Raw genomic sequence first — 13,102 nt, forward strand, 5'->3', positions numbered from 1 at the left:
ACTCAGAGAGGAAGTCCAAAGTGCATTGAAAGAAGTGGCAAAGAACAAGGCACCAGGAATTGATGGAATAAAAATTGAAATCTTTCAAGAAAGTTCTGATGCTTAGCAACCCTATATAGGGTTTCTGAGGAGCGCTGGTGAGCTTGAACCACTGACCTTGCAGTTCCAACCAGTCCACTGTTTATCCTACAGTGTCACACGAGGACTCCAATAGGTTCACATAAAAACCTATAAAAATGTTTATAGCAACTCTGCTTGTAATAGGCAAAACATGGAAATAACCCAATGGATTTCAGTAGATAAATATATTTAAAAAAAGGTTGTATATCTAGACAATGTAATACTACTCAGAAGTAAAAAGTAATAAAATATTGACACATGCAACAATATGAATGAATTAAAGGTATTATGTTAAATGAAGGAAGCCAATCTCAAAAGATTACATCTTGTACAATTTCATTTATATGATATTCTTGGAAAGATAAAATGCAGTGAAAGAGAGAGAGAAAACCAGTGGTTACTAAGGGTTAAGAGTGGGAAGAAGGTATGACTATAAAGGGATAGTATGAAATAGTTTTTTGCTGTGATGGGATTATTTCATATTCTGATTGTGGTGGTTATAAGAACTTATATTGTTGTTGTTGTTAAGTGCTGTCCAGTCAGTTCTGACTTAGAGACCCTGTATGAGGTTTCCGAGGAGTGGCTGATGAGCTTGAACTACTGACCTTGTGGTTCAAATTGATCTTGTAATCCAACACATTAACCCACAGCACCACATCTAGACATGTGTTTAAATTCACAGAACTATACATAAAAAAATTCAATTTTATTTTATGTTAATTTAAAACATAAAATGGAAAATAAAAATAGTAACACAAAAAATAATGCTCATCCTTTAAACTCCCCTGTTTTTCCTACACCTACTTTTCATGCCCAGTCCGGGCCATATTGAGTTACCACTTACTGCGTACTTACCAAGCACATCATTAATCACTTGTTTCTTATCAACAATACAACTTACTACCTAGATCAATAATAGAACTTAAAATAACAGTGTTTGCTGACTACATCATTTATCACTAGACACTTATCAGTAATTGCTTTGTACTATTGCGCTATCTTCTTAGGTGGACATGTCTTGTTTCTTTAGGAAGAACAGAACTAACTTTTATTGAGTCCCTGCTATGTACATACACTATTTCTTCTTGTTTCAAAACAAGCCACTGAAGTACTATTAATATTTCCATTTTTTGAAGATGAACCTAAACCTTATGAAATTTACAGGAAGTGTTCAAAGTCAGAAATACTAGAGGTAAAGTTATGGTTTAAGTATAGATCAGGGTGACTTCAAAAAATGTGACCATTTTCTATTCTACCATTCATCTCTACAACAATGTGCCATGCTACAAGGGGCAAACTGTGTCTTACACTTTAGAATCCTCCTTAGTTCTTAAGAACTTCTTGACATTTGAATAATAATTTAAAAAGTTATATAAGATAGATACCTGGTGTGGTGCTGAAGGATATGCACTGGACAATCACAAGCTTGGCAGTTCAAACTGATCAGCTTAACAGCACTTAACAATAACAACAACAACAGCATTCTATGAGATAGATTTAGGTATTCAAAACTTCTAGTTTGGCTGTATACTTGTCCTTTAGATTCTGACTTAGTCTGATAAGGCCAGGTGGGGAGTGGCAGTGGGGTGGTTCAGTTGGTATGAGTAACTGGGAAACCAATACATGAGTTGTAGGGGCCAGTCTTGGCTTGTTTCTTGGTGAGTGTCCTAGAAATTGGGAATTGCCAAGAAGAACAATGACTGTAAAAAGATTTAAGAGTTATGGGACTGAACTCTATGTCACCCAGTGTATGCAATGAAGTAAATTCTTTTGTAAGCCTCAGGAAAGGAGTACTTGATGGCAATTGGACACTGGAATATTGCCAGCTAAGACCATCCTTGGAAGAACTGAGAAAATAATCCATCTATTTATTTTTTATGAGTTTTATGGCTCAAATGAGGATCTCTAGTTGATAAAGGAGTCCTGGTGTGGTGCTATAGGATAAAGCACAGGGTCAAAATGTTGGTTTGAACCACAAGGTTGGTGGTTCAAACTCTCTAGTCACTCCTTGGAAACCCTATTGGTGTTGTTGTTAGGTGCCATTGAGTCAGTATTGACTCATAGCAACCCTATGCACAATAGAATGAAACACTGCCCAGTCCCCTGCCAAACTCACAATCATTGCTATGTCTGAGCCCATTGCTGCTGATACTGTGCCAATCCATCTTGCTGGAGGTTGTCCTATTTTTCTCCAACTCTCCACTTTCCCTTGTCCAGAGACTGGTCCCTTCTAAAAATATGTTCCAGGTGTGAGAGAGAATTCTGGCCATCCTGGCTTCCAAGGAGAATTCTGGCTGTACTTCTTTCAACACAGATCTTTTTGTTCTTTTGGCAGTCCATGGTACTTTTAATATTCTCCTCCAACTCCATAACTCAAATGCATCAATTCTTCTATGATCTTCTTTATTTATTGTTCAACTTTCACATGCATATGAGGCTACCGTGGCTTGGGTCAGGCGCACCATAGTCCTCAAACTGACATATTTGCTCTTGAATACTTTAAAGAGGACTTGTGCAGCAGATTTGCCTAATGCAATACATCATTAGATTTTTTGAATGCTGTTTTCCTGAGTGTTAATGGGTTGATCCGAGCAAAATGAAGTCTTTGATAACATCAATCTTTTCTCCATTTATTTTGATGTTGTTTACTGGTCCAGTGGTGGGGATTTTTGCTTTCTTTACATTCTGAAGGCTTTAGTCTTTGATCTTCATCAGTATTTTAAGTCTTCTTCACTTTCAGCAAGCAAAGTTATATCATCTGCATATTTCAGGTTGTTAATGAGTCTTTCTTGAATCCTGATTTCATGTTTTTCTTCACATAATCCACCGCTCATCTGTGAGTTTGTCGTACTGTGGTGGCTTGTGAGTTGCTTTGATTCTGGAAGTTATGCCACCTGTATTTTAAATACCAATAGGGTTACTCATTGTGGACAGGTTTCAGATGAACTTGCAGACGAAGACAGATTAGAAAGGAGTGCCAAAGTACTTCTGACTATTTAGTCACTGAAAACCTTATGAATAGCAGAAAAACATTGTCAGATACAGTGTCCGGAAAATGAACTCTTAAGGTTGGAAGGCACTCAAAATGCAACTGGGGAAGAGCTGCCTACTCGAAGTAGAGTTGACTCAATGGAGTAAAGCCTGTGGGAGTAAAGCCCTGTAGGCACATGAATATTATCCAATCACAGACAGTGTTGTACCTCTCAGGCATTAGTGAGCTGAAATGGACTGGTATTGGCAATTTTGAATCTGACAACCACATGGTTTACTATACCAGAAATGACAAATTGAAGAGGAATGGTGTTGCATTCATTGTCAAAAAGAACATGTCCAGATCAGTCATGAAGTACAATGCTATCTATGATAGAATAATATCCATGTGCCTACAGGGAAGGCCAGTTAACACCACAATTATTCAAATTGACTCACCAACCATTAAAGCCAGTATGGATGAAATAGAAGAATTCTACCAACTTCTTCATTATGAAATTGATTAAACATGCGATCAAGATATATAGATCATTACTGGTGATTGGAACGCAAGGGTTGGGAACAAAGAGGAAGGATCAGTAGTTGGAAAATATAGCCTTGGTAATAGAAATGATGCTGGAGATTACATGCTAGAATTCTGCAAAATCAATGACTTGTTCATTTCAAATACTTTCTTTAGACAGCAGAACAGATGAATATACACATGGACCTCACCAGATGGAATACACAGAAATCAAATAGACTACATCTGTGGAGAGAGATGATGGAAAAGCTCCATATCATCAGTCAAAATAAGGTCAGGAGCAGACTGTGGAACAGATCATCAATTGATCATATGCAAATTCGAACTGAAGCTGAAGAAATTGAAAACAAGTCCATGAGAGCCAAAATATGTAACCTTGAATATATCCCACCTGAATTTAGAGATCATCTGAAGAACAGATTTGATGCATTAAACTCTAAAGACCAAAAACCAAAAGAGTTGTGGGATGACATCAAGAACATACAATATGAAGAAAGCAAAAAGTCTTTAAGAAAACAAGAAAGAAGGAAAAGATCAAAATGGATGTTAGAAGAGACATTGAAACTTGCTTTCCAGTGTAGACATGCTAAAGAAAATGGAAGAAATGAGGAGATCCAAGAGTTGAACAGAAAATTTCAAAGTTCAGCTAGAGAGGCCAAAATAAAATGTCATAACAAAATATGCATACATCTGGAGTCAGAGAATCAAAAGGGAAGAACACAATCAGCTTGTCTCAATCTGGGGAAACCGAAGAAAAAATTCAAGCCTCAACTTTTGTTATTGAAGGATACTCTGGGCAAATTATTGAATGATGCAGAAAGCATCAAAATATGATGGAAGGGATACACAGAGTCACTATACCAAAAGGAAATGGTTGATGTTCAACCATTTCAGGAGGTAGCATATGATCAAGAGTCAATGATACTGAAGGAGGAAGTCCAAGGTGCATTGAAGGAATTGGCAAAGAACAAGGCACCAGGATTGATGGACTAAAAATTGAAATCTTTCAAGAAAGTGAGGCGGGACTGGAGGCACTCACTCATCTCTGCCAAGAAATTTGGAAAACAACTATCTGGCCAACTGATTGGATGAGATCTGTGTTTGTGCACATTTCAAAGAGAGGTGACCCAACGGAATGTGGAAATCATCAGACAAAATCTTTGGTATGCCATCCAAGTAAAGTTTTACTAAACATAATACAGAAATGGTTGCAAGCATACATTGACAAAGAACTTCCAGAAGTTGAAGCCAGATTCAGAAGAGGACGTGGAATGAGGGATATCATTACTGATGTTCTATGGATCTTGGCTGAAAGCAGAGAATACCAGAAAGATGTTTATCTGTGCTATATTGACTATGCAAAGGCTTTTGATTGTGTGGATCTTGACAAGCTATGGACAACATTGCAAAATATGAGTATTCCAGAACACTTAATTGTGCTCATGAGGAATCTGTACATGGACAAAGAGGCAGTTTTTTGAACAGAACATGGGAACATGGAATGGTTTAAAATTAAGAAAGGTGTGTGACCTTTCTTATTCACCTTGTATGCTGAGCAAATAATCCATGTGTATAGTAGTCAACTAATCAAAGGACGTATTGTATTAGGCAAATCTGCTACTCAAGACCTTTTTAAAGTGTTGAAGATCAAAGGTGTCAGCTTGAGGACTAAGGGGCGCCTGACCCAAGCCATAGTATTTTGAATAACATCATATGTATGCAAAATCTGGACAGTGAATAAGGAAGACCGTAGAAAATTGATGCTTTTGAGTTATGGTGTTGGAGAAGAATATTGAAAGTGCCATGGGCTGCCAAAAGAACCAACAAATCTGTGTTGGAAGAATTGCAGCCAGAGTTTACCTTGGATGCTAGGATGGCCATACTTGTCTCATACTTTGGACATATTGTCAGGAGGGACCAGTTGCTGGTGAAGGATATCATGTTTGGTAATGTGGAGGGTCAGAGAAAAAGAGGAAGACCCCTAGTGCGATCAATTGACAAAATGGCAGCATTAATAGGCTCCAGTGTGGCAACAATTGTGAGGTTGACCTAGGACTGGCCTATGACCTATGACCTATGGGTCACTATGAGCCGGTACTGACTCAATGGCACCTAACAACAACAACATAGTTGTCCTTTATGCTGTGTAAAAAAGGTTTTTGCAATGAAAAAGTAATTGGTCTTACAAATTCTATTATATGATGTCCAGCATTATTTCTATCACCAATGCCATATTTTCTAACTACTGACACTTCTTTGTTTCCAACCTTTGCATTCCTATTGCCGGTAATTATGAATACTTCTTTACTGCATACTTGATGAATTTCAGCCTGAAGAAGTTGGTAGAATTCTGCAGTTACATCATCACTGGTTTTAGTGGCTGGTTTGTCAATTTATATAATAAAGGTATTAACTGGTCTTCCTTGTTTGTTGTTGTTGTTGTTAATGCTATAGAGTCGGTTCCAACCCATAGCAACCTTGTTTCCAAGGAGCGGCTGGTGAGTTTGAACTGCTGACCTTGTGGTTTAAACTGACTTTGCAGTCCAGTGCATTAACCCACAGCGTCCATCCTATCACAGACAGCATTATACTTCAAGGCAGATCTTGATATGTTGTTTTTGATGATGAATGCAACGTCATTCCTCTTCAATTTGCCATTCCTTGTGTAGCAAACCATGTGACTGCCAGATTCAAAATGGCCAACACCAGTCCATTTCAGCTCACTAATGCTCTGGTAGCGTAGTGGTTACGAATCGGGCTGCGAACCTTAAGGTCAGCGGTTCGAAACTACCAGCCGCTCCGCGGGAGAAAGATGAGGCTTTCTACTCCTGTAAAGATTTACACCCTCGGAAACCCTGTACAGGGTCGCTATGGGTCGGACCCGACTCGATGGCACTTAACAACAACAACAACAATGCCTAGGATATTGATGTTTATGCATTCCTATACAGGTTGCTATCAGTTTGAACTGACTCGATAGCAACTATCAAGAATAAATTGAGAAAGTTTAGAAGTTGGGGATTCTGTTATATTCAAGAAAGGGAACTTTATATAAATATGAAAGTTCTGTGAATAAAAGGAGAAGCCACTGACAAGTTTCAAGAAGGAGGTTAGTTTAATAGTGTGCGGGGGAAGATAGAGTCCCCACTGAATAGTTTTTATCTTGTCTAGTGGGTCTGGTGAAAGGAGATGGGAATAAGATTCTTATGATTCAACAGTGAGTAATTATCATGACTAATTGCAACTGCCACAACTGTAAGGGAGTAGTTTTGTAACCAAAAGGGGGGGAGTCATTAATCTTACAGTCCAGAAACAGCGGACCCTAGGACCATCAAGGGCAAAGAGCACAAGCAGAGTGCAGGACTCCATCCAGAGAAGCAGTGACACCAGAGATTGAGGCAGAGATGAGGACATGGAGACAGGGAGCATCTGAGAACTCTAGACTCATGGAAAGAGATAGATTGAGTGTTGGTGGATAGAAGGCAGGCTTTTAGTATGTGCCCTTTGGTTGTTTAAATTATTATATATTCCTGAGTATTTCTGGGCACTTCTCCTCCCTACCCCCCAAAAAAAGAAAAACAGAGGGAATAGAAGCAAATACTGTTGAATTATGATGCATAGAGGCAATTGTAATCCTTGCAATGAAACGATGGTATATAACCAATGTTCTCCCATGTAAACTATCACTCAATTCACAATAAAAAAATAAAGAAAGAAAGAAAAGAAAAGGGGAAGACCCTGGTTTTGGTGAGTAGTGGTAGATGATCTTTCATCTTGCCCTTCCCACTGACTGGTCTGTCATTGCTAGGTGAAGAACATCTAAGTTGGATGAGCAATTTACTCATGGGGTCATCTTCCAAGGCTTAAATTCCATTTTTGTGAGCCCTAGAAAAGTAGTTTAGGCTTCAAAGGTGTTGGGGTGTTCTCTAAGGTTGGGATCAAACAAACTAAAACCACCAAGAAAGTTGTAGGCTTAACAAATTTTCACTGAAGTCTATAGTCAGGGCTTTCGTTTAATTCTCTCCTTTTCATTATATTTCTTTTGCAGTTTAAGATTCCAAAGTCCAAAATAATTACACCCTGTGATTTGGTGTTTTGTAGACACTGCATTGTCACTGTGCTAGACGTTTTATCTTTTTCCCCTTTGGAGCAATTTCATCTGTATTACAAATAGCCAACTAATCACCACTTTCTCTCTCTTTCCCCCTTAGCATCTGCTTTTTGGAATCAAGGTTTTCCAGATTTCCTTTGTACAGAGTCTTTATGTTTCATATGAGATGGTAGTTTGTTTATATTGGTCCCAAAGCCCATTTACTTTTTCTGCCCATATTTTCCACTTAGAACCTTAGTTTTATTTTTACATCCTCATGCCACTAGCATCACATCTTAATTTTGCATGATCAGCATATGTAATTAAGTTGCTGCTTATGTTTTTTGAGTTCATTAACAAAGACGATTAAAAAATGTACCACGTTACAATTTATACAGTAACTTCTCATATTTATCCTTTAGACCTCACCTGACTTCTTTAATACTTTGCTTTGCTTTTTTTCTTAGTATCCTCCCTTTAATGCTAATGGGAAAAAGAATGTTCCAAGAAGTCCATGAAAGCAGAGTATTTGAGCTTGAGTGATGGTGTCGATTGTTGTCTTTTACTCATATATGGATTATGGAACAAGAAATTTTGACATTTTCTCTAATTTAAACTTTCTCTCTAAAAGATTCCTGTCTTTCATTACAGCTATGTATATGTGGATAGACTTACACTGAAGGTATTATATCTGTGTGCTTTATGAAACATGGGGAGAAATACCTGCCTCAAAGTATTGTTCACTTTTAGTATTACCCTTTTATTAAAAAAAGGTTTTTATTGTGGATTGAGTAAAAGTTTACAGGGTGACCATCAGTTTTACATTGAACAAATCATATAATTTGTTTCATTACAATGATTATAATCCCTTCCATGTACCATCAGTTAACAGTATTTCTCTCTATTCACTTTCGCTTTTTATAACAAAACAAAACAAAAAACCACTCAGGCATATATAATAATTTACACCACCAAAGGGCACATTTATGCAAGTCTTCCTCTTGGTCACCAGCTCTTAGTCCCTCTCTTCCCATGAGTCTAGAGTCCTCAGCCGCTCCCTCTCTCCATGACCCCATCTCTGCCTCCATCTTTGGCATCACTGCTTCTCTGGATAAGGTCCCGCATTCTGCTTGTGCTCTTCTCCCTTGATGCCCTATGGTCCTCTGTTTCTGGACTGTAATATTAACCACTCCCCTTACCTTTGCTTTTGATAACTGCATGTACTTCTATCAACTGTAGAGTTAGTTATCTGTGGTGGTGGTGGTTATGTGCTGTGGAGTTGGTTCCGACTCATAGCAACCTTGTGCAGGATTTCTGAGGCTGTAAATCTTTATAGAAGCAGAAAGCCTCATCTTTCCCCTGCGGAACATCTGGTAGTTTCAAACTGCTGACCCTGAGGTTAGCAGTCCAACTTGTAGCCACTATGCTACCAGAGCTCCTAGGTATCTGTAGAAGTAAATTCTTATATGCAGAATAATATTAGGAACATGCAGCCAAATAATAATCTTGATGATTAACAAATTTGAGCAACAACTTTAAGTTTCACAGAGTACCTTCCTCATAATATCCAGGTAAGATCAAGAAGATCTGAGAAGTAGCAGTTTGATGTGAAAAGGAGAAGGGAAAACTACTTTTGGAACGGACATAGGGTACTACTAGAATGAGAGGGAAGTGCAAGGACTCAGGTGCTTGTAAGGAGTAGAAAGTAGTGGGGGGAAGGTGAAAGAAAGATACCTGGAGATGGAGGGAAAATGTAAGCAATGGGATACTAAAGATGAATGTTGTGGTGACTATTTCTAGGGCTGAGTATAAGCATGACCAAGGATGATGTTGTTGCAAGGTGCGGTCAAGTTGGTTCTGATTCATAGCTACCCTGTTGTTGTTGTTGTTAAGGGCTGTTGAGTCAGTTATGACCCATAGCGACCCTGCATAGAGATTTCTGAAGAGCATCTGGTGAGTTAGAACCTCCAATCTTGCAGATCAAACTGACTGCAGTCCAGTGCATCAGCACACCAGGACTCCCATAGCAACCCTAGGTGCAACAAAATGGGACACTGCGCAGTCCTTCACCATCCTCACAATTGTTATGTATGAGCCTATTATTGCAGCCATTGTGTTAGGAGTCTTCCTCTTTTTTGCTGACCTTCTATTTTTACCAAGTATTATGTCCTCCCTCTTTCATCAAAGTTCTACTTCTTGTCAGGACTTCTAGACATTAAGTGGATTTTATGAGATGAACTGGATTTTGTGAAACTTCAAGTTGTTGTCTAACTTTGCTGATCATCTAAGTTATTAATTGGTAGAATGTTTCTAATATGATTTTCTACATAAAAGTATATATTCTACAGATATCCAGCTCTACAGCTGATAGAAGTCCACACAGTTCTCAAAAGTAAAGGTACTATCAACACTATTTTTTCTTTTTCTTTTCATTTTTCTCCAAACATATTTATCACTTTTCTCAATACATCTTTGAGCACCTTTGCCAACAATTCTCAGGAATGTATAGAATACTCACCCTGTGCCCCTAAACTCCTCTAGGCCTTAGACACAAGGCCCCTCACAGCTTGGGCAATGGCGTCCTTGTCAATGCCAAACATCTTCAGCAACTCAGTTGGCTTCCCGCTTCTTGGTACCTAGCTGACAGCAAGGTGGGTAACCGTGATGCCAGGCTCACCCACGACAGCAGTGCATATGGCCTCACCTATGCCACCTTCGTAATAATGGTCCTCCACCGTGAGGATCCTGCCCTTGGTGGCGCGGGCGCTGTAGAGAATGAGATTTTTATCCAGGGGCTTCATGGTGACGGGTCCACCACGCGGATGTTGATCTTCTCTTTCTTCAGCAGTTCGGCAGCAGCCAGAGCCTCGTGCAGGGTCACCCCAGCTCCAATCACGGTCATCCTTGCTCTTCAAGACCACCATGGCTTGTCCAACCTGGAAATCCTCATTATTGTTGTAGATGATGGCGTTTTCTGGGTGACTGGTCCGGATGAAGCAGATGCCCTTCGTATTGGCTGCTAATTCCACTGCCTTCTCTGTGGAAACTCCATCACTTGGGTAACAGTCGACATGGGGACTGACCGGAACATGGCTAAATCTTCCAGGGCCATCTGAGAGGGCCCATCTTCCCCGATGGACACACCGCAGTGGGAACCACAGAGGTTGATGTTGCCTTCAGAGATGGCCGCCATGCGGATCTGGTCAAAGGCCCTCGTGAAGAAGGCTGCGAAAGTGCTGCAGAAGGGCACCATCCGGTTGCGTGTGGCACAGCCCACGGCGATGCTCACCATGTTCTGCTCAGCGATGTAGCACTCAATGAAGCGGTCTGGGTGCTCCTTTTTGAAGAGGTCTGAGAAGGTGGAATTCTTGGTGTCCCCTTCCAGGGCAATGACGCGGTCACTGCCATGGCCCAACATGGCCAGGGCCTGTCCATAGGCCTTGCGGGTGGCTATCTTGTCCCCAACTTTGTAGCTGGGTGGGGTGGGCATGCGGATGTTGGTGATGTCCACAGATGGGGCGTCCTCCTGCGCGGGGGGTGTGGGGTTGTGGGGGTGTCGGGGGGTGGTTGCCAGGATCTTCTTCTTGCTCTGGATCAGACTGTAGATTTCTTGGATGGTCTGATCCGCCATGTTTTTGGGGCGAGGTTTTCCATGCCAAGACTCCTTATCTTCTACCCCTGAAATCCCTCGGCCTTTGTAGGTCTTGGCAATGATGGCTGTTGGCTGGTGCTTAGCTTGGCAAAGGCCTTGCACAACTCCTCTACACTGTGCCCGTCCACGATAACAGCATGCCAGCCAAAGGCCTCGCAGCGATTCTGGTAGATGTCCACCTGGTGCTGCAGTGGGGCCGGGTCACTCTGGCCCAAGCGGTTGATGTCAAGAATGGCAACCAGGTTGTCCAGCTTGTAGATGCCGGCAAAGGCCATGGTCTCCCACACAGAGCCCTCTGACAGCTCTCCATCTCCCAGCATGCAGTAGACGCAGTAGCTGGCTTTGTCGAAGTACTTGCCAGTGTAGGCCATTCCGCAAGCAGCGCCCAGACCCTGGCCCAGGGAGCCAGTGGCCACGTCGGTGAAAGCTTGTTTCGGGACGGGGTGTCCATCCAAGTCAGAGCTGATCTTCCGCAGGTTCAGCAGCTCTGCCTCGGGCAGGAAGCCAGCGTCAGCCCAGACTGCATACAGGATGGGAGCTGCGTGGCCCTTGGAAAGCACGAAGCTGTCGTTGTGAGGGTTGAGGGAGTCCTGGGCCTTTTAGCGCATAGTGTGGAAAAAGAGGACAGACATGACGTGGGCGGCCGGAGCCCGCTGCCGTGATGGCCTGAATGGAGCTAATACGCAGTCGGTTGGCTGTGTCCTTCAGGGCCTGCAGCTTCTGCTGGTCGGGCTTGTGATAAGCCTCCATGGTGCCGCCGGGCGTAGAGGATGGTGGACTCGGACTTGGAGATGCAGAGGCAGCTGCGGTACCGACAGCGACTGGCAGAGGCAGAGCGCAACACTATTTTTAATGCAGTTGATAGAACATAATATTGAGTGCAAGGATTGTTGTTGTTGTTATGTGCCATCGAGTCGTTTCCGACCCATAGCGACCCTGTATAGGGTTTCCGAGGGTGTAAATCTTTACGGGAGTAGAAAGCCTCATCTTTCTCCCGCGGTGCAGCTGGTAGTTTCGAACCGCTGACCTTAAGGTTGGCAGCCTGATTCGTAACCACTACGCTACCAGATAGAGGTAGAGAAAAAGTGTTCTTTCAACGGCTCATTGAGAAAGAACATTTGATCTTTCAGCATGGGCTAGAATTAATTTTCCTTTGATTGATTTATCCTTTTATCACTTTCTTAGTAAGTTCCCTTTCCCATGGAAGACATCCCCTTACATTTTATTGGTTAGAGCTGGGTCACACAGTCAGTAAAAAGAATAACAGCAGAATCAATGGCATAGTTATGACTGACCTGGAACAGGCATGCTTCATCCTCAGGAGTTGAACACAGTGCTTCCCTTCACCAAACTTGAATCTTGGTATCAAGAAAGTTGGAGAAGATGGCCACCATAGAATTCATGGAGGAATATTTGTTAACCTAGTATATAACTTTTTTTTTTTTTTTACTTTTTTAATTGTGGTGTTAGCATTATTTTATGTATATTTTTGTACAAAGCTTCATTCATCATATTTGCTTCTTTAAATAACTTCATCAAGACGTCATATCATAATCTGCTTAGTCTGTCACCTACTGTTAACCATGTATTCCCTTCTTACCTACTGGAGCATCAGTATCACTGTATTGCATATTTTGGTACACATGAAGAGACTTACAAAAGTTTGTGGACAATTTCATTATCATTTAATTAAAAATTTCAACAAACATTGTGAAGCCACCCAGTG

General features: G+C 41.1%; 1 pseudogene; it reads right to left on the reverse strand.

Annotated features, from left to right (window-relative positions):
• Positions 1-10,261: 10,261 nt before the first annotated feature.
• LOC102827464 lies at positions 10,262-12,150 on the reverse strand (annotated as a pseudogene).
• Between the last annotated feature and the right edge of the window lie 952 nt (positions 12,151-13,102).

This window comes from Chrysochloris asiatica, unplaced genomic scaffold (assembly GCF_000296735.1).
Source record: "Chrysochloris asiatica unplaced genomic scaffold, ChrAsi1.0 scaffold00215, whole genome shotgun sequence".
Taxonomy (NCBI): domain Eukaryota; kingdom Metazoa; phylum Chordata; class Mammalia; order Afrosoricida; family Chrysochloridae; genus Chrysochloris; species Chrysochloris asiatica.